A 22,019-nucleotide genomic window follows, 5' to 3' on the forward strand; every position below is an offset into this window, starting at 1 on the left:
GTGATCTGAGATTGTGCCACTGTGCTCCAGCCTGGGAGACAGAGCCAGAGTCTGTCTCAATTTTTAAAAAAATAATAATAACTAAACAACAAAAGCAATAGAAAAAAGTAATATAGTACTGCTGGGGTCAAGGAGGCAAAACAACAACAAAAATTCCTAACATTTGTATCCCATATCACAGTTTAGAGTACTTTCATGTGGATAGGTGTTCTTCGATTTTACAAATAATAAAACCAGGGCTCAGAGAAGAAATGAGATTGCTCTATATGGAAGAACTAGAAATCTACCTCAGGTCTTGAGACTTTCGGTGCCATTCTCTTTCTTCTGCGATGCACAGCCTTCTCCTTAAAACCATATCACCCATGGCCTCTGAGATGCTAAATGTTCCTATTTCTCTAGCAGCCTTTTTCCTTCTTAGTTCTTCTTCCTAATCCTACCTGAAACTGGCTATTATCCGGATGTCCCTTCTTAAGCCTCCATCTTTTCTCTCTTCTCCAGAGAGAATGCAGATCTTATCTACTCTCCCTCTTTCAACTTTTTCTTCTTTTTTGAGATAGGGTCTCCCTCTGTCCCCCAGGCTGGAGTGCAATGGCACGTTCACACCTCACTGCAGCCTCAAACTCTTGGACTCAAGTGATTCTCTCACCTCAGCTTCCCAAAGTGCTGGGATTATAGGTGTGAGCCACCATGGCTGGCCTCAACTTTTTTTTATGATTTGTGTATTTATTTTTTATTAGGGTAAACAAAAATCTAACATGGAATCTGCCCTCTTAACAAACTTTTACGTATACAGTACAATATTGTTAATTATATGCACATTGTTGTTCAACAGATCTCTAGAACATTTTCATCTTGTGTGACTAAAACTCTATGTCCGTTGAACAGCAACTCCTTATTTTTCCCTCCCCCAGCCCTTAGCAACAACCATTTTACTTTCTGCTTCTGTGACTACTTTAGATAACTCATATATGGTGGAATCATGCAGTATTTGTCCTTCTGTGACTGGTTTATTTCACTTAGCATAATTTTCTCAAGGTTCATCCATATTGTAGCATATAACAAGATTTCCTTCTTTTTAAGGCTGAGTAATATTCCATTGTATGTATGTACCACAATTTCTTTATCCATTCATCCATCAATGGACATGTAGTTTGCTTCCACCTCTTGGCTGTTGTTGATAATCCTACAATGAACATTCTTTAACTATTATAACACTGTGGGAAATAACTTACATAAAGTCATTACCACGAGTCTCAACTGATCTCCTGAGCTACCATCCCACATCTCCAGCTGCTTATTAATCATTTCTGACTTCACTACCACCACCCCCAACGTGATGTGTCACAAGTCAGATTTATCAACTGACCATCATTCTCCTGATCACTGAAGCTTAAACCTAAAGCCATCCTTGCTTCTTTCTTCTCCCTTGCCCTTATATGCAGTTAGGCCCCCAGTCTCTGTTGATTCTTTCTTTGTAATTTATAATTTATTCTGCTTCTGTTAATACTTCTTCTTCTTTTTTTTTTTTTTTTTTTTGAGATGGAGTTTGGCCCTTGTTGCCCAGGCTGGAGTGCAATGGTGCAGTCTCAGCTCACTGCAACCTCCACCTCCAGGGCTCAAGCAATTTTCCTGCCTCAGCCTCCCAAGTAGCTGGGATTACAGGTGTGCACCACCACGCCCAACTAGTTTTTTGTATTTTTAGTAGAGACGGGGTTTCTCCATGTTGGTCAGGCTGGTCTCAAACCCCTGACCTCAGGTGATCCACCCACCTCAGCCTCCCAAATCTCAGCCTGCTGGGATTACAGGCGTGAGTTACCGTGCCCAGCCCAATCCTTCCTTTCTATTCTGCCTTCACACCCTCCTGCACATACTATTGCAAACACATCCTAGGTGGTCTCCAGGCTTCTAGGCTCAGGCAGGAGTATTGAGAGCCTTAGGCTAGTAGATTAGAGGACAAAGAATTTGAGACCCAAGCAGAAGATTCCATCAAGTTCATCTTGCATAGCTACGTGGTTAATCTTTTGAAGGCATCTCATACTTTCTCCGCAGCTCAGCTGCCTTCATGCCTTGAGGATAAAGCTAAGACTCCTTAGCAGAGTTCTGAGGGCCTTCTGGTCTAGCCTCAACTACCCTTCTGGCTTCATTCCCCACAACTAGCCCCCATAAGTACCCTCCACTTTGGTAACAACAGCCATATTCATGCTCCATGAACACCATAAACATACTGTTCTTGTTTCTATTTTCACACCACTGCCCATGTTTATTTCTTTCTTTTCTTTTTTTTTTTTTTTAACTTTTTTGAGACAGAGCTCACTCACTGTGTTGCCCAGGCTGGAGTGCAGTGACACAATCTTGGCTCACTGAAACCTCTGTCTCCCGGGTTAAAGCAATTTTCCTGCCTCAGCCTCCTGAGTAGCTGGGATTACAGGTGCACACAACCATGCCCAGCTAATTTTTGTATTTGCAGTAGAGACAGGGTTTTGCCATGTTGGCCAGGCTGGTCTCGAACTCCTGACCTCGTGTGATCCCTGCCTGCCTTGGCCTCCCAAAGTGCTGAGATTACAGGCATGAGCCCCAGTGCCAGGCCTGCCCATTTTATTTCTATATAGATCTACCTTTTTTTCTTTCATCTTAAATTTTATCCATCCTTCAAAGTGAATTCAAGTGTGATGCAGTGAAAAGAAAATAGGTCTTGGGGTAGGACAAATGTTTATTTAAATTCTTACTCTACTTATGAGCAAGCATGCCCTGGAACAAGTTTCTTAGCCTCATCTCTATGTCTCCATTCTGTCATCCATTAAATGGGGATCATAACGCCAGCTTCATAGGACTATTAAATCAAGGGGGAACATTTATAAAGCATCTAGGCAAGTATCTGACATATACTAGGTGTTCCATAATTGTTAGTTTCTCTCCATGAAATCTTTCATAGCCATCTCAGTCCATAGTTACCTCTGTCCTCTGAATTCATTACTAAAATGAATTCTGCCGGTGCTTTCATGAAACAGTCTACAATAGCTCCAAGGTTCCATAGGACATAAAGTGACCACTCAGAGCCTGGCAACCTATTAGAAGAATGTTGAATAAACATGAAAAGTAAAAATAAGAGAAGCTAATGTTCATTGGACACTTATTATGCTCTAAACACTGTGCCAGAGCTTGGCATGCATTGTCTCATATCATTTTCACAATACCACTATGAGGTAGGGGTCATTACTATTCTCACTTTACAGATGATAAAATTTATGCTGGAGGTGTTCTCACTCATAGGTAGGAATTGAACAATGAGAACACTTAGACACAGGGCGGGGAATATCACACACTGGGGCCTGTTGTGGGGTGGTGGGAGGGGGGAGGGATAGCGCTAGGAGATATACCTAATGTAAATGACAAGTTAACGGGTACAGCACACCAACATGGCACATGTATACATATGTAATAAACCTGCATGTTGTGCACATGTACCCTAGAACTTAAAGTATGATAATTAAAAAATTATGCTGGAGGAGGTGGAGTGACTTGCTTAAAGTCACATTCACGAAGGGCAGAGTCAGGATTCAGAGCCAAGAAGTCTGGTTTCAGAGGCCACTCCTTGAACAAGCCTACTCTGACTCTTTTTTCTCTGATCATCAATACAACTATAAAAGGATCAAAGTCAGCTTTGCATTTTGTTACCTGTAAAAGTTATGGTCATCTAAAGGTTGCCCAGACAACTTACCAAAACGTTGACTGGTCCCAGCACTGATCCCTGAGACATACCACTGTTCATACTTGTCCAGAAAAGTCTATGCTTATTCCTACTTGTGCTTCCCTGACTATAAGCCACTTTCCTATCCATTTCAAAGCACTACTCCACAATTCCATGGTGACTTAACTTGTTAAAACAGTGTTTGGCATGGGATCTTGTCAAGGGCCTTTTCAAAATCTAAATAGATTACATCCATGGTTTCCCTTTGTCCACATACACATTTATCCTGTAAAAGAATTCTAGTCAATTTGTTAGGCATGATTAACACTAAGTTCTTTATAAACTGTAAAACATTAGACAAATGGTGGTTAATTTAATTGAGAGGAAAAGTGATGCCTTGTCCCCAATGCTTTACACTTGCCTAACATGTTCAGTGATCCTACCAGCCTGAAGTTCCTTGGGCCCCCTTTACAAATTCTTCTCATGGAGAGGAGACTCATTGCCAATCTGCCAGGCTCATGGTACAATAGCTATTTGGCATAATAGCTATTTGGAATGACAGGCTATATGCTTTGGTCAACTGTTACACAATTTTACCTAAAATTTGGATAGATGCCATCTGGTCCTGATGATTCATCAGCATCCATTTGTTTAGTCAGCTAGACTTGGAGCACCATGCACATTCACCACCATTTCATTTAGCCCTCCAAATTGCCTCCTCCAAAAGACAACTTGGGAATAAAGAGCATGGTTCGGAATATGTTAAGACTCTCTTGTATCTCCCTTTTGTCCCTGAACAGACCTTTTGCAACATGACCAGCAAGTAGTTCTATTGGCTGGCTTCCCTGGCTTACTTCTTCCCTTCTTTTGAGGCACTGAATGAAGTGCAGGACACCCAGGTTCTATTCCTGGCTTTGCTTCTCCCATGTGTCCTAAAGCGAGCCCCTTCCACTTTTGAAAAGTCAGTTTCTCCATTTGTGAAATAGAGGGAGTGCACACACAAGTCTTGCAGGGCATTCCAGTGCCAGCAGTCTGTGATTATGTTCATTTCTTTGGCTTTGATCCCTGGCAAGGTGCTTATCAGAGTCTTTTGAGGACATCTTCTTGTAAGTTTTCATCTGTTCTCTTCTCTTGAGCTATAGTTCCATGTAGAAAAGATCTCATTTTCTCCACTCTAACCCCCTTGACTTTTCCACCAATCTGGCAGGTTGGGCTTCTTACCAAGGGCTCCCCACATGTGGTCTTCAACACACTTGTGCATTAGAATGCTATTAAAAGTAATGGCAAAAACCACAATTACTTTTGCGCCAACCTAATAATAAGGTTTTAGTCGTTTCCAGGCTTTCTGGGGTATATTCATTTATAAAACTATTCATCTCAAAGTTCCCTAAGTGTTTTCCTTACTTCTTACTTATAAATTTTACATAGAATCCTTAGAGTCTTCTTCTTTCTGATTGTTGAATTTAATTATTGGTGGGATGACCATTGCATGATGTCTTACCCATGGTTACATCTTCGCCTGTTCCTTGCACTTCTCAGAACCAAGGGTAATGTATTTCCCTTTCCATGCGTATCCTAGTCCATTCGCACTGCTATAACAAAATGCCTTAGACTGAATAATGTATACATACTAGGAAGTTATACTTACAGTTCTGGTGGCCAGGAAGTCCAAGATGAAGGTGCCAGCATTTGGTGTCTGGTGAATGCCTTCTTCCTGTGTCCTCATGTTGCAGAAGAAACAAATGCTGTGTCCTCACCTGGGGAAAGGCAGAAGGGCAAAAAAGGGACAGATGCTGTGTCCTCACATGGCAAAAGAGATGGAAAGGTAGAAAGGAGCCTACCTAGTTCTCTCCAGCACTTTTATAAGGGGCTAATTCCCTCCATGAGGGCAGAGCCCTCATGGCCTAATCACCTCCTAAAAGCCCCACCTCTTCATACTGTTACATTGCCGGGAGCATTAAGTTTCAACATGAATTTTGGATGGGGCACAACCATTCATCAAACTGTAGCAGTGGGATACTTCATCTCTCTCAGCCTGCTTCTGTTTCTAAAAAGTGGATATACAGCAAACTAGCACGGGAACAGAAAACCAAACACCGCATGTTCTCACTCATAAATGGGATTGAACAATTAGAACACATGGACACAGGGAGGGGAACAACACACACTGGGGCCTGTTGGGTGGGGGATCAGGGGAGGGAGAGCATCAGGATCAATAGCTAATGCATGCTGGGCTTAATACCTAGGTGATGGGTTGATAGGTGCAGCAAACCACCATAGCACACATTTACCTATGGAACAAATCTGCATGTCTGTCACATGTATCCCAGAACTTAAAATATATATGTGTGTGTGTGTGTGTGTGTATGTTTAAATGGAGATAGTAATAGTTCCTATTTCATAGAGTTGTGGGGATTAAATAAAATCACCCTTGCAAAGCATTTGGCACAGTGCCTGGTATCTAGTAAGCACTCAAAAATGATATTAAAGCTACTGTTCTGTTGTTGCTGACTTATGAGAGCTCAAAATGCCTGTAGATGTAGATTACAATTGTCTTATGTTTGTTTGTTTGCTTGTTTGTTTGTTTGTTTAAGACACATGAAAGACAATTACAACCAGGTAACCAACATTCAGCAACAATATCCTCTTAACCGTTGCTACTCCAAGTGGGGTCCATGGACCAGAAGCATTTGTATTATCTGGGAGCTTATTAGAAATGCAGAATCTCAGGGGCCACCTCAAGACCTACTGAATCAGAAAGCCATTTTAACAAGACCTTGGGTGATTTGTTTGCAGCCTTTTTTTTTCCCCCCGACAGGATCTCACTTTGTTGCTCAGGCTGGAGTACAGTGGTGCAATCAGAACTCATTGCAGTCTCGAACTCCTAGGCTCAAGCAATCATCTTGCCTCAGCCTCCTGAGTAGTCGGGAATACAGCCACATGCCACCATGCCCAGCTAATTATCTTATGTTTTGTAGAGATAGTGTTTTGCTTTCTTGCCCAGGCTGGTCTTGAACTCCTGGGCTCAAGCCATCCTCCCACCTCAGCCTCCCAAAGTGCTGGGATTACAGGCATGAGTCATTGTGCCCAGCCCCTTACTACATTCAAATTGGGAACTTCTGTCCTTTTAGGTTTAATACTTCAAGCATGTAAGAAGTCACTAAACTGCCCAACAATGAGTTAAGTATTCTAAGTGTAAGAGAACTTCAAGGCCCAGTCATCCATGTAATTGATTAGGACACTTGGGTCCTTGAGCAAGTTATTTAGCTGCTCTGAGCCTCAGTTTCCCCAGTTGTAAAATGGGCATAATCACCCTTGCCTTGCTTACTTCAATGAGTTATTGTGAAAATCAAATATAATAATGACTAGAAAAGTGCTTTTTAACCTGCTAAGCTTTACAAATATTTAAAGCAACCATAGATGATGATTATTATTAGTCTAAAATCTCGGGAAGTCCTTTAGCTTTCTCAGCATTTCTAGCTCATGTATTTTCTGCAAAGATTAGATTTTGCCCATGAGTCTGAACACCCATGTACAGACTCCCCTCCAGAAACAGATCTTCATCCATGATGGATCTGGTGTAATAAGCTCTCTTTTTGCCAGGCTGACATCTGCAGTGTTCCTAGTTAATGACTTTCTCAAAGCCCTTCTTGTAAGCTGTTTGGGAAGCTGGCCACTCCCAGTGCTTCGGCTGGGGCACATCCCTGAGAAACTTTGCAAACTCTGGCCAGGTATCCCAGGTTAATATGTGATGACTAAGCATCTTGACCATCTGCCCCCTCTCCACCGTGTTCCCGCTCTTACCTGCACAGAAATACACATGCACACACACGCGCATCTGCTATTGGAAACACGATTGGAACATAGAAAAAGCAACTCCCAGCAAGAAACAGCCATCTCAGAGACACCTGCATTAACATTCCTCATCCTTCCTTGTCCTCCCTGGACCTGTTCTTGCTCCAGCTTACCCTGCTCTGTGGGTGCAGCCAGGACATTCTAGTGATCCTAATGTCTTTGTAACTGCAAGTCTCAGAACAAAAAGATGATCTTGTCTCAAGCTGGGCTGAAGACAGGGCAAAATGATGAATGAAGAAAGTGGAAACCTACTATAGAAGACAGAAACATTCCTTGTTGCTACATGGGAGTAAGGGGGTGTGGGCTGGGGAGTACAGTTCAGGAAACACATCCTGGGCTTAGGGCTTAAACCAATTGTATTAGACTGTTCTCGTGCTACTGATAAAGACATATGAGAGATTGGGTAATTTATAAAGGAAACAGGTTTAATGGACTTACAGTTCCACATGGCTGGGGAGGACTCGCAACCATGGCAGAAGATGAAGGGAGAGCAAAGGCACGCCTTACATGGCAGTGGGCAAGAGAGAATGAGAGCCATGCAAAAGGGGAAACCCCTTATAAAACCATCAGATCAGCCGGGTGGTGGTGGCTCATACCTGTAATCCCAGTACTTTGGGAGGCCAAAGCAGGCAGATAACTTGAGGGTTGGGTCTTCAAGACCAGCTTGATCAACATGGAGAAACCCTACCTCTACTAAAAATACAAAATTAGCCGGGTGTGGTGGTGCATGCCTGTAATCCCAGCTACTCGGGAGGCTGAGGGAGGAGAATGGCTTGAACCTGGGAGGCGGAGGTCGCAGTGAGCTGAGATCACCCCATTGCACTCCAGCCTGGACAACAAGAGCGAAACTCTATCTCAAAAAAATAAAATAAGTAACCACATAAATAAAACCATCAGATCTCATGAGACTTATTCACTACCACAAGAATGGTATGGGAGAAACTGCCCCCATGATTCAATTACCTCCCACAGGGTCCCTCTCACAACATGTGGGAATTATGGGAGCTACAATTCTAGATGAGATTTGGGTGGGGACACAGTCAAACAGTATCACCAATATTAAAAGCAAATGACTGTTTATTGCCCTTGGTACACAGATATTTCTCATAGAAATGCTTGCCTTCAAGAAACTTTCAGTCTCTCAGATGTCAGTGTGGGGACTGCAAAAAGAAAACCTGCCACTTGTTGCTTGACAGGGGGTGACTGGTCCCTTTTGCCATTCTTCTGTTGTCATCTCCAAGTGCTGTGGGGGAAAGCAGTGGTCTGCCTCTGGCTAGTCACTTCTTCCCAGCAGTACTGTGGAGGAAGCCTTTATGATTTCACAGCTGTGAGCCCCATTTAAGGTAATATCATTAGTATTATTTAATATCATTGGATTATAACTTATTATTTAAGCTGTCTGTAGCATATATTCCCTTTTTGTAGTTACCTTATAATCTGAAAGCAAAATAAAAATGACCTCAAGTAAAACAGCAATTAGGAAATATTTTCATAAGCCAATTATCTTTATTCTTTTTTTTTTTTTTTTTTTTTTTACTGGATCAAGTGTAACCTTACACTTCTACTCCTAATAAGCCTGTGCACATAGGAAAGGTGAAGGACACTTCAATGGCTTAAGCGTTCTTCTAAAGTGTCAAGTCAAACCTTCATAAACGTAGGCTGGTAGTCATTTTGTATTAATAAATTCATTAATTTTAATAGAGTGGTCTGGTGAAAAGGGCCATTGGAACTTTATGATAGCCTTTTATCATGAGTGACAACTGCAAAATATTAATGATTTAGAACAAATTATGTTGCCTGCTGAAAAATGAGTAGGAAGCTTGTAGGGAAATGAAATGTCCTGGGTTTTGTTTGTTTGTTTGTTTTTTGTTTTTTAAATGGGAAAGTTGTTAGGTCCTATGCAGAGCTCGGAATACATTAGATACAGCAATATATCTATTTATACTACCCTGTTGGTAACAAGTCCAGGAATAAATTGTGGCAGTTTTACCAAAATGTATTTTATAGTGTGAGTAACCCAGTTCTACTTCCTTTGTGCTCTTTGGAAATGCACCGTTCAGATCTTTGTCACATAAGTTGTAGATTGCTTCCTGCTAAGTAAGCCACCCCTGGAACTCTCAGGCAAGATCTTGTAGTGACTCCCTCCAAACTTATTTCTTTGGCTATCAGCCCCTCCAACATGTGACCTCAGTGCAAGGGACCCCATGTCATCCACTGGGAGGGAGATCCCATCTGTTGGGCAAATGAGATACCTTCTTACCCTTAGACTGTTGAAGTTCGAGATGTGAAGGGAAAGGCGCACTTCTACAGAGTCAAACAAACTGGGTCCCAATTCTGTGTCTGCCACTTCCCAATGTTGTGACTTTGAACAAAGTCACTCAGTTCCTCTAAGCCTCAGTTTCCTTACTTGCAAAAATGGTGATAAAATATTTCCTGATGTACCCACCTTATAAGTTGCTGAGTGAAACACATGAGATAATGGATGTAACATATTTTATAAACTTTAGCATCATATCCATTTAGGATAATATTATTAATATTGTTCAGGGTTAGAACTTAAATTATAATTTTAGCTAAAGGCTTTTGGTGAATAAAACTAAACTAAGTTCCAAATGTCTAAGTCAATAATTTTCATTATAAATGTGCTACTCTTATACACTGTTGGTGGCAATATACACTAGTACAGCCACTATAAAGAACAGTGTGGAGATTCCTCAAAAAACTACAAATAGAACTACCATATGATCCAGCAATCCCACTACTGGGCATTTACTCAAAGGAAAGGAAACCAATATATTGAAGAGACATCTGCACCCCCATGTTTAGTGCAACAGTATTCACAATGGCCAAAATATGGACTCAACCTTGGTTTCCAACAACAGATGAATGCATAAAGAAAGTACAGTGTATATACACCGTGGAATACTATTCATCCATAAAAAAAGAAAGAAATCCTGTCATTCCAGGCAATGTGAATGGAACTGGAGGACATTGTGTTAATTGAAATAAGCTGGTAACAAAAAGTTAAACACCACATGTTCTCATTCATATATGAAAACTAAAAAAAGTTGATCTCATAGAAGTAAAAAGTAGAACAGAGGTGGGGTAGGGAGAGATATGTTGAAGGATTCAAAATTGCAGCTAGATAAGAGGAATAAGTTCTGGTGTTCTAGAACCACTGTAGGATGACTATAGTTAACAATAATATATAGTTTCAAATAGTCGAAGAAGGATATTGAATGTTCCCAGCACAAAGAAATGATAAGTGTTTGAGATGATGGATATGCTAATGACCCTTGATGGATAATGACCCTGATGTGATCAGTATATATTAAATGAAACAAAACATCACCATGTACCCCATAAATATATACAATTATTACCTGTCAGTTAAAAATAAAAAAAGAAGGAATCTCTGAAAAAAAGATGTTCTCCATCATCTCCATCCCCAAAGGTGGCATTTTAAATTACTCATTAACTTGTTTTTAGCCCAGGGTGATTTGAAGTGAGAACATATTTGAACAATGACAAATATGTCTGCTGAGTTGTACAAATAACCACATAGTCACAACAGTAGTAGTCACTTACATCTTGAAAGAATCACAGCTAGTTATGTTTTGTTTTCTTTGGTGCTAGTGGGGCGGTAAGGGCATGGATGGACAACGAGTTGGGGAGAAAGGGCCTCTGATTTTTTCTATTCTATCTCGCTCTGAGCTACAAGCAATCTGCTTTCATGTTTTGATCTTTTCTTTTAGAGATCAAATGTCATAGGGAAGCTGAAGGAAGCAAAGCTCACCATAATAGCACTTTTCACACAGATACAGACCAGGTGGTACTCGCTAATCAATTGACAAGACAGCCAATCCCAGCTCACCCTAGAGCTTTGCGAAGCTCCCAGGGCTCACAAAGGGGACTTAGATGTGAGCTTTAGCAGTGATATTACCTGCCAATTGAGTAGGTATACCAAGAAAGAGGCCTTCCCCATGCTTTAGTGTTGGCTAGGGAATTACTATAGGTAATCTGGTGATAGATGAGAATGAGCAAAGGTTAAAACTTCCCGTAAAGTTATCGTAACTCAGGATACCTTAGGGAGTTTGTTTCTTATTATTTGGAAGGAGATATTCTGAGATTTGCTTTTCTAGGTGTGCTGCACTGTGATACTTTCCCATCTGAACCAGTAGGCTGTAAGGCTTTTATCAGGAGTAATACTGTAAAAGTTGTACTTGCTGGTAGGCCTTACACATAACTCTCTAAGAATTGGGTAAGTATTAGGGATATTGTGAGCAATTTAGTGCCATTGTATTATATTTTCTAATCAATTTTCAAATTAAGAGGAAACCGTTGAACAGATGAATTTGACTAAGTGGTGTAATTGATTTTCTTTGGACAGAAGCCATGTTGGCCAGTTTCATGACAGCCTCAACTAAAATGTGGTAATTTAGCCAAGTATTGGTAGAAAGGAAAGGGATGGAGAGGTTCCGCATTCATCTGGTGGGAAAGTAGAGAAGGATCCAGCAAGAAAGTGGCAAGCCCGAAGCCTCTCGCTGAGCTGCCAAACAGAAGTGAAGCAGTCCCTGTAGGGTAACATCCCCGAGGGACCTGGGAGTGCAGACTTACATGCCAGCAAAAGGAAAGTGCTCCCCTGCAAGAAGAAATAACATAGCAGAAAGAGAGAAATGTAGAGATGTCTAATTAAACCTGTGCTGTCATCCAAAGTTTCCATGATAAACAATGATCTCCTAGGGAGTTCAAATCAGAAACAAGGAATCATGAGCATGCAGAGTGAGATAGAAGCTGAAAAGATCTAGTGTGGATAGTCCTGGTGGCTGCAGGTAGAGATCAGGAATAAAGTGAGGGCTGAGGTCCTGCTCAGAGAGGGGGAGGGATGTGGAGCCATCCGATGCCCTGCAATCATTGACTTTCCATAAGGCCCCTTAAACAGTACACATGTGCACACAAGTGCTGTCAAATCTCTCCAATTCAGACAGTGCAGTCCTCTAGGTTTTTCTAACATGGCAAAAACAACAAAGATGTAGCCATCACCTCCCCTTTTTCCTTTATTCGTCTGTGCCAGTTACAAGGAGATTTCCCATTCACACTGGTAGGAACGAAATTACTGGCAAGTTTTTGTGTGGTTACTTTTTCGGAAAGGAAACCTTGTTATAGATCTTGCCTGTGTACACACCTGCCTAAAAAAGGTGTTTAATGATTCTTATCATTTCCAAATATACTTTCTGAGTTTTTTAAAAAGTGCCTTTTAGTCTGTTTTTGTTTTTGTTTTTTACAATTCTAATGTGAATGTCTGATGGTAAATAAGCTTTTAAGGTGAGAACACGAGCACCAGCACAAATAGAATCTTTTAATTTGTAGCTCATTGGTGGACTGAAGCAGTAATATAATTACCAAGTAAATAAAAATGGAGTAGAAGCCAGGCACAGTGGCTCACACCTGTAATCCCAGCAGTTTGGGAAGCCAAGGTAGATGGATTGCTTGAGCCTAGGAGTTCGAAATCAGCCTGAGCAACATGGTGAAACCCCGTCTCTACCACAAATCCAAAAATATCCAGGCATGGTGGTGAGCACCTATCATCCCAGCTACTCGGGAGGGTGAGGCATGAGAATCGCTTGAACTTGGGAGGTGGAGGTTGCAGTGAGCAGAGATCTAGCCACCGCACTTCAGCCTGGGTGACAGAGTGAGAATCTGTTTTAAAAAGAAAAAACAAAAATGGAGTAGAGGCTATTCTACAAATTCAGGTATCCGAGGACAGTCTAGGTTAGAGCAGGAGGAAATCTCATGAGCACCTTCAGGATGAGCTTCAGAGGAGAGTGGTTTCTCCAATTAACAGTGAACTCCTTGGAGGGTTGAAAGCAAGTATTTTTCATCCTGTATATACACCACAGTTCTCAATCACCTATTCTCCTTCCCTCCATGCTGCTCAGTGACTCTCACTTAGTACGTATGTAGTAAATATTCAGTTATGGATGTGTAATGTTTACTTTTCACATTTGCTTCCTTTGGTCCCATATTCTATAGGGCAACAGTGTGCTTCACCTTCACTGCATCTTAAACTAGCTTCCTCAAAGTGTCCTCAACTTTTAGCAGCCGTATTTGTGAGCAAAGAAATCTGAGATCCCTGTTCCAGTCAACACAGGAGTAAGGACTCAACTGAGTGGGGGAAGGCACGGCATATGAAACATAGGGTGTTTGTAGCCTCCTGTGCATCTTGAAAAGAGAGAGACAGATGGGAAAGATTCTGCACACAGGGACAGTGGGAGGGTGGTGAAAAGAAGTAACAGTGTTCAGTCTACATGAGAGAAGAATTAGGAAGATATGAATGTTGTCTTCTAATAGTAAGAGGTCTTGCATATGGAAGAGGAGAGTAGATCTGGAGCCAATGCATGACATTTACAAGGAGACATATTTTGGCTAACAGAAAGATGAACTATCTCTTTGAGCTATTCCTCAATTGAATGGATTGCTGTGAGAAACAATCAGCTTCCTGACTTTGAAGGTATTTGATTAGAGAATAAATAAGCATATCAGGCCAAGTGCAGTGGCTCACGCGTGTAATCCCAGCACTTTGGGAGGCCGAGGCAGGCAGATCACTTGAGGCCAGGAATTTGAGGCCAGCCTAGCTAACATAGCAACATCCTGTCTCTACTAAAAATACAAAAATTAGCCAGGCATGGTGGCGCAAACCTGTAATTCCAGCTACTCAGGAGGCTGAGATGGGAGAATTGCTTGAACCCAGGAGGTGGAGGTTGCAGTGAGCTGAGATCGCACCACTTCACTCCAGCCTGGGCGACAGAGTGAGACTGCATCTCAAAACGAAACAAAACAAAAGAATAAGAAATAGTGGCTGGATGGGGCTCAGGTGTCAGAGAGTGGATAGATACCTACATCATGATGGACTTTTGACTTCCAGGGTCCTGAATAGCTCTGAGGGGCTAAAATTTTATGATGTAAACATGTCAATAGAACAAAAGAGAATCAATATGGTGGAGCAAACCAATGAGGCCATTTTTCAGGCTGGGGGAAAGAAAGAGGAGTGGAGAAAAGAATCTCTGTCGTTGTTCGTCTATGAGCATATGTCACCAATTATGATTTTCTGTAACTATTTTCCTAAGAAAACAGATCCTTACGAATGGCAGAGACTTTTCCAGGGAGCAATTCTTCTCAACATCTTCTGTCATTCACAGCCTCCAGATTTGTTTTGCCACTACAAGAATCCAGTTCTCATTTCTCCCCAATTATTTCCAGGCTTGTGGCCGTTCTGCCCCATGTTAGAAAAGCAAACCTGGGATAGAGCCCTTCCCCTGGCTACAAGCAGTTAGTGCTGATGGCTGTATTGTCAATATCAAGGTTGTCCGGTTTACACTCATCCCCTGTACCACTCTCTCCCTTCTGATTCTGCCCACACAGAATAGACCAGTGCATCTCAAGTTATCTGTGATGAAGGGCCCAGGGTTTGTTTGTTTGGTTGTGTTTTTCGTTCCTCCCAATTCTGTCGTGGACCAATATCTTTGTAGAAAATAATAAAACTGGTGCCCGGGCGTGGTGGCTCAAGCCTGTAATCCCAGCACTTTGGGAGGCCGAGACGGGCGGATCACGAGGTCAGGAGATCGAGACCATCCTGGCTAGCACGGTGAAACCCCGTCCCTACTAAAAAATACAAAAAACTAGCCGGGCGAGGTGGCGGGCGCCTGTAGTCCCAGCTACTCTGGAAGCTGAGGCAGGAGAATGGAGTAAACCCGGGAGGTGGAGCTTGCAGTGAGCTGAGATCCGGCCACTGCACTCCAGCCTGGGCGACAGAGACTCCGTCTCAAAAAAAAAAAAAAGAAAAAAAAAAAAAGAAAATAATAAAACTAAATTACCAGAAGGAGGAAATGACCAAAAAAAAAAAAAAAAAACCCTATAAAATACAAGCCACACTTTTTAATTATGAGATTCAACAGACCTAAAAATCTCTGTCAAATTGCTATAGAAGTTTCAAAGTGTTTACTTTCAATGTCTGTACTTATCTTCTTGCAGATTAGCAGTAAATAGCAGAGCAGTAGCCGACACATTGAGTAGGGAGATGTAGCCTGCTCTGTGTGTCTCTGCCTTGTATTCCTCCTCACCTTGGATCTCATGGTGGGAAACACTCAAAAGCAGTCTAAAAGGAGTGAGGGCAGTGGTGTACTAGAACTGGCTTGCACTGGTTCACAAGAACCAATTGTTAAATTTTCAGAATTCCTGTGAGCCAGTTGTTAAACATGGCCATTACTAAAAATTAAATTGTATAAATTTATAATGAAATAAATTCTATTAAACAAAAAAACACTGAAGACTCATCATATCCTAATTATTTTATTGCATTTTTAATTATCTCTACTCTTGAGGTTATATGTCTATTGTGTGTGTATGTGTGGTGGAAAGAATATATACTCTTGCAATTCTGTATTCAGTGTGGTCACATTGGTAGCTTGAAGCTGGCCAGGATAGAAATATTTACACCACAGAAATCAGGAAGAAGCTACAAATCAGGGCTTGATTTATTGTTTTGTTGATTGTCTAGACTCTAGACTTAAGAAAGTGATAGGAGAAAATAATAGCACAAAATAAACTTAAAATCGTGTTGTCTCTGTAGCTATTACATTGTGAATGGCACAAAAAAAAAAATGAAGAAATATTCTTCCAGTATTTGAAAACTATTGTCCAATTCAGTAAAGAAGTTGCTGCTATCACTGATGGAGTGAAGTTCTGACTCCATTGGAGCTGGAGCACTAATAATAATAGTGTTATTTCACTTTTGTGTTGCCTCTTGGTGTATTCCAATATATCAACCAGTATTCTTGTAGGAACTACATGTGCTCATCAGTCACAACCCTAGTTTGACTCCAGTTGCAAGAGCCTGAACAAAAGTCAATGAAAGCATTCTGTGAGAACTAATTGGCTAAATAAAATTTGTAATGAAGAGCATTTTATATTTTTATCTGTAAATTGTAAGATGCTGCACATCCTTTATTCCAATAAAATTAAAAATAACCTGACATGCATACTTCCTTTTTTGAGAGCCAGTTGTTAAATATTTACCAGCTCACCCCTGGGTAAGACAAGATATTTAGAGGATTTATTTTCCTTCGTTTATCCTTAAAGGTTCTAAGCTTAAATCAATAGCTCTTGCCACCATGAGTGAGAGAAAATTTCTGTCTCCCAAAGTCGTGCTGGCAAAATAAAGAGCCCCTCATTTTCAGTGATACTGACTTCTAGGAATCCCAAACTTGGAAACTTTCTTAACTTGGATCTGTAAGATCCATAAACTTTTTTCCTCAAAACTTCTTATTCCCTGTTGAGGTTCAGGAGCTCCCTCTGAAATTTCTCTGCTAACCAGTGGAAATCTCATCAGTCCCATCCCAAGTCTGGATAGTATTCTTGCAGGTCAGTTCACTGGAGCACCCAGGTGAGGACCACTTTTAGAGTTCAGCCTCACTGTAGAAGATGGCATTAAGACAAATGTATACCATGTGCCAGTATTAGCCTTGGTTTCATAGAGTTCAAGTGGAACTCCTAATATCAGGTTACATTTTGTTGGCTCGGTAATCATTTTTTGAACCATCGACCATATGGGCAGAGGTTGGGAGGAAAGCTAAATTTGGAACACACTCCCACTCTCCTGTTCAACATTTCTTTCTTGTTTGTGCAGGGAGGCAACATATTACTCATACTCACATACAGTACCAACTGCTAGAGGACTAAGAAATGAGATTCTCCCAAAATGTGGTCAGATCACTGGAGATTTTCTATACAAATATGCAGCAGTTCAGTAAGAACATCTGTGCTCTGCTTCTGCAGATGTCAGAACCTGTCTGTGACACACAGCACTAGAAGACTAAATTGATAATGAAAAGGAACCCAGAGATTTCATGCCTGTGGGTTCATAAATTCTTTATCATTTTTAGTCCACATGCAGAGATAGCACCTTTCTGCACTGATATCTTTTTGATTCAGGCATTTTTAGAGTGTGGAGCCATGAATGTCTCTCCATTTAGTTTTTCTTCTTCTGGCTTTCCTTCTCCCCACACACCACTTCATATGGAATGATAGTTGGAACAAAGAAGATGGATGTTTTGGGAGAAAAACAATAATGATTTGGGCGGTATCTGTGGAAATAATGCACATTTCTTTCAGCTCTAGGGCTTTCTAAACCTAAGTACACAAGTTGTACTTTAGCCTAAAGCAGCTAAAGGTCAGTGCCTCCAAGGGGTTTAGAAACATGTTCAACTTAAGGAATGAAAGTTAGTCTGCCTTCCTTCAAGGAGAGGTTGTAGTCTTCTCACCAATAGCCAGCTTGGAGTCATAAGGGCATTCTCCTTGCTGTCCCTAAATTCTAGGCATGAATGAGGAGTAGTGAAACCAAATCCCTTAGCTCAGTCTTTCCTAATCTGGCCCCAACCTACATCTCCAATCTTTTCTCTCTCTAACCCCTACTCCATCCTATGCTCCAACTACCTTAAAGTTTTCACTGTTGCCAAACTTGCTATTCTGTTCCTTCAGGCCTGCCGGGCCTTTGTAAAGTCTTGTATCTGTAATATACATAAAGCAGTTAGCCCAGTGCCCATGTCTTGGTAGGCTCCCATAAATAGTGGCTGTTAATATTCTGCACATGCTGACCTGTTAGCCCGTAGTTGTTTCCCCTTTTGTACCTTTAAAACTCAGTTCAGGCTGGGCATGGTGGCTTACTTCTGTAATCCCAGCACTGTGGGAGGCCAAGGTGGAAGGATCACTTGAGCCCAGGAGTTTGAGACCAGCCTGGGCAACATGGTGAAACCCTGTCTCTACAAAAAATTAGCTTGGTGTGATGGTGTGAACCTGTAGTCCCAGCTACTCCAGAGGTCAATGTGAGAGGATCGCTTGAGCTCAGGAGGTTAAGGCTGCAGTGAGCTATGATCATGCCACTGCACTCCAGCCAGCCTGGACGACAGGGTGAGAATGTCTCAAAACAAAAAAATAAAATTAAAATTAAAAACTCAGTTCAGATATATCTCCTTCCTCAGTGACACCTAGCCCTAGGCGGAGTGCTCCATTAATACGCTTCAAGCATTTACCAACATGATGGTCAGGTAATTCTCAGTGCCTGGGACCTAACTGGTGCTCAATAAGTGTTTGTTGCATGGCCCTGGCCATAGAAAAATGAATAAGCAAAGTACCTGCCCATAAAAGTTCCTAGTGTAGTTGGGGATCTTTGGGGGTGGTGGGCAATGGGAAGGGCACAGACACTTAACTGGATCATTGTAATGTAAAACGGTTAAAACACTGATTGCAGTATGTACAGGGAGTTGTGGAAACACAAAGGTAAGGGTTCACACCCAGTCTTGGGTGGTCAGAAACTGAGCTGAGTCTGAAACAATGTGTAGGGGTCAGGTGGAAAGGGAAGAAAATTGCAGGCTGGCGGGATAGTGTGAGCAATGACTTGGAGATGAGAAAGAGCACGGTGGTTCTGAAAATGACATGCACTTTGGTGTGACTAGAGTAGAGAAGCAAGAGGCGAGGCTGGAAGATTTGTTAGGGGTCACATCATGAGGGCCTTCTCTGCCTTGTTAAGGAGCTTGGTCTTGATCCTGTAGCAGGGTCTATAAATTCACAATATATGGGCCATTAGCTTCCCCAACCCCCATCCCTCTCCACAGCAGACATTCATAATCATAGCACCCCACTCCACTGAGCCCAGATGTGACATCCTAATCCTTCTGAACATAGCACTATAGGGAAACATCACCAAAAGATTGAAGGCTTGAAGGCAGCACTCTGGTTTGCTGCCTTCAAACCTTTGGTTTGGTTTGGTGTTTTGTTTTGTTTTGTTTTTTGTTTTGAGACAGGGTCTCCCTCTGTCACCCAGGCTGGAGTGCAGTGGCACAATCACGGCTCACTTCAGCCTCAAACTCTGGTGCTCAAACAATTCTCTCACCTCAGCCTCCTGAGTACCTGGGACTACAGGCATGTGCCACCATGCCTGGTTAATTTTTTTTATTTGTAGAGATGAGATTTTGCCATGTTGCCCAGGCTGGTCTTAAACTCATGGGCTCAAGCAATCCATCCACTTCAGTCTCCCAAAGTGCTGGGATTGCAGGCATGAGCCACCATGCCCGGCCAGAGAAAGGTTGTAAGCATGTTGGGAGTTTGAGGGGGCAAGTGAGTGCAAGTGAAGGGAGAAGGCTGACATGGTCAGAATTGCATTTTGGAAATCTCTTTCTGGGGGAGTGGATGAAGATGCAGATTTAAGAAGAAGAATCAGCAAGACCAGTCTATTTGGATGTGGCAGAGTGAGGGAGAAAGAGTTGTCGAGGATGAGGTCATTGTTTCCACCTTGGGCACATGGGCAGATGCCAGTGCCATTCAGAGAGAAAGCATGGAGGAGGTAATGATAGGGTTGGCACAATAATAATAGCTCATATTTTTTGAGTGCTTACTATGTGCCAGGCATGGTTTTAAGCATTTTATGTGTATAAACTCATTATATCCTCCTAGCAACCCTGTGGCATGGGTACCATTATTATTTGTTTTGTAGAAGAAGAAGATACACAGAGGGGTATAGAATACTGAAGAGCTAACACAATCAAGGGCACTAAGGGAGAATGTTAGAATGAGAAAAGCTGAAAACCCACACTTGAGTCATTTGGAGGAATATGGATAGAGCCAGCCAGGTCGCTAGGCACCCATGCTAGGGTTTATCAGTTCATCTTTAATGTTTTGGAAACCAAAGGATTTATCATTCTTGGAAGAGGCCCACTTCGATGTGTATAAATCCTTCCTGCCCTTACCACATCTGTTCTACTCACAGGGGCAAACATCAGTAGGAATACGAATTAAAACAAGCCTGTCCAAATGATGACCTAAATGATTTCCAAATGAATCTTCAAATATGAACTACATCCAGCATTCTTAAAATTAAAATAGTTTGAGGGGTGGCTAGTTTCCCAGACTCCCCCAGAGCACCTCATTTGACGAACGCTATAATAAAAACACTTCCACCCACTCCACCCTGAATATTAAAAGGGCAAGGTTAGGAAGGGTATTGAATTTTAAGAGAATACATCACATTAAATTGTGCTGTTTTTTTCTAATGATTAACCCTTTCTTGTTTTAATAATTACACTGTATACATATATGGGTATGTATGTGTATGTAAATGTATATATTTATGCAATTTATTTAATAACTTTTCACTTTGCAAAGCACTTTCTCATGCCATGTTTATTTGAGTGTTACAGGAGCTTGATTACTTTAAGGAACAGGCTATTTAAATGACTAATAGACGTGTTGCCATTTTCATCTTAGCTTCATGTCTGACTTTTGCTATCTGGGCTGTGTCAGTATTGCAGTGTGAGCACTACCAAGAGTCAAGGTACTTTAGCCAGGAAGGGATGAATGTCCGTGCCCCATGGCCTGAACATGTAGCTCAACATTAGAGTCAAGGTGAACTGAGGACTGAACAGCTGAGGTTTTCAGACCTGTCCGCCATATTTGCTGTTAATCCTGAACTCAGATCGTGAGACCATGGATTTGCTAATGATTCCATAGTGTCCTCTGGAACAGCTATAAATAAACTACAAATATGCAATTTTTGCCTGAACATGTCATTCCCATAAACACGTCTTTACCCCAACTCAGGCCATTACATCTGCTTGTGATGTCTTCAGTTCTTCTGTCCTGAAGCCTGCCAGTAATTCAAGACCCTCCTCCACAAAACGTATTATTGATGACTTCAGCTATCCATGACATCTCGTTCTTTTCTGAAACCCTTATCTCCACCATTCTATACATAACAATAACAATAACCAACTAGCAGATTGTTATTTACTAATAATTTGAAATTCATCATCTGATCAAATCTTCATTACAACCCTGTAAGGTAGACTTTAATATTAGCTCTTAGGAGACAACTGAGGTTCAGAGAGTTAAATTAAATAACTTGCCCAAAGTCAATTGATATTAAGAGCTAGGATTGGGCTGGACACAGTGGCTCATGCCTGTAATTTCAGCACTTTGGGAGGCTGAGGCTCCTGATCACTTGAGGTCAGGAGCTCGAGACCAGCCTGGCCAACATGGTGAAACCCTGTCTCTGCGAAAAATACAAAAATTAAGTGTGGTGGCACACACCTGTAATCCCAGCTACTCAGGAGGATGAGGCACGAGAATCGCTTGAACCCAGGAGGAGGAGGTTGCTGTGAGCCGATATTGCACCACTGCACTCCAGCCTAGGTGACAGAGCGAGACTCCGTCTCAGGGAAAGAAAAAAAACAACAACAACAACAACAAAAAACCGAGCTAGGATTGGAGCTCAGATCTTTCTGATGTCAAATTCATTTCCCTCTCCACCATGCTGCATGACCCAGCACACATAGCTGAAAAGTATTTGTTGATGATGATGACAACAATCCTCTTGTGATAGTAAATAGCCTCTGACTTTTTCCATGGAGTTGATGCTCAGAATCAG

At 41.7% G+C, this 22,019-nt stretch overlaps 1 protein-coding gene across 1 annotated transcript in view; it reads left to right on the forward strand.

Annotated features, from left to right (window-relative positions):
* GPC3 (glypican 3) overlaps positions 1-22,019 on the forward strand; it is a 457,513-nt gene that overhangs the window by 395,666 nt on the left and 39,828 nt on the right. The window lies entirely within an intron of this gene.

Source organism: Chlorocebus sabaeus, chromosome X (genome assembly GCF_047675955.1).
Source record: "Chlorocebus sabaeus isolate Y175 chromosome X, mChlSab1.0.hap1, whole genome shotgun sequence".
Lineage (NCBI taxonomy): Eukaryota > Metazoa > Chordata > Mammalia > Primates > Cercopithecidae > Chlorocebus > Chlorocebus sabaeus.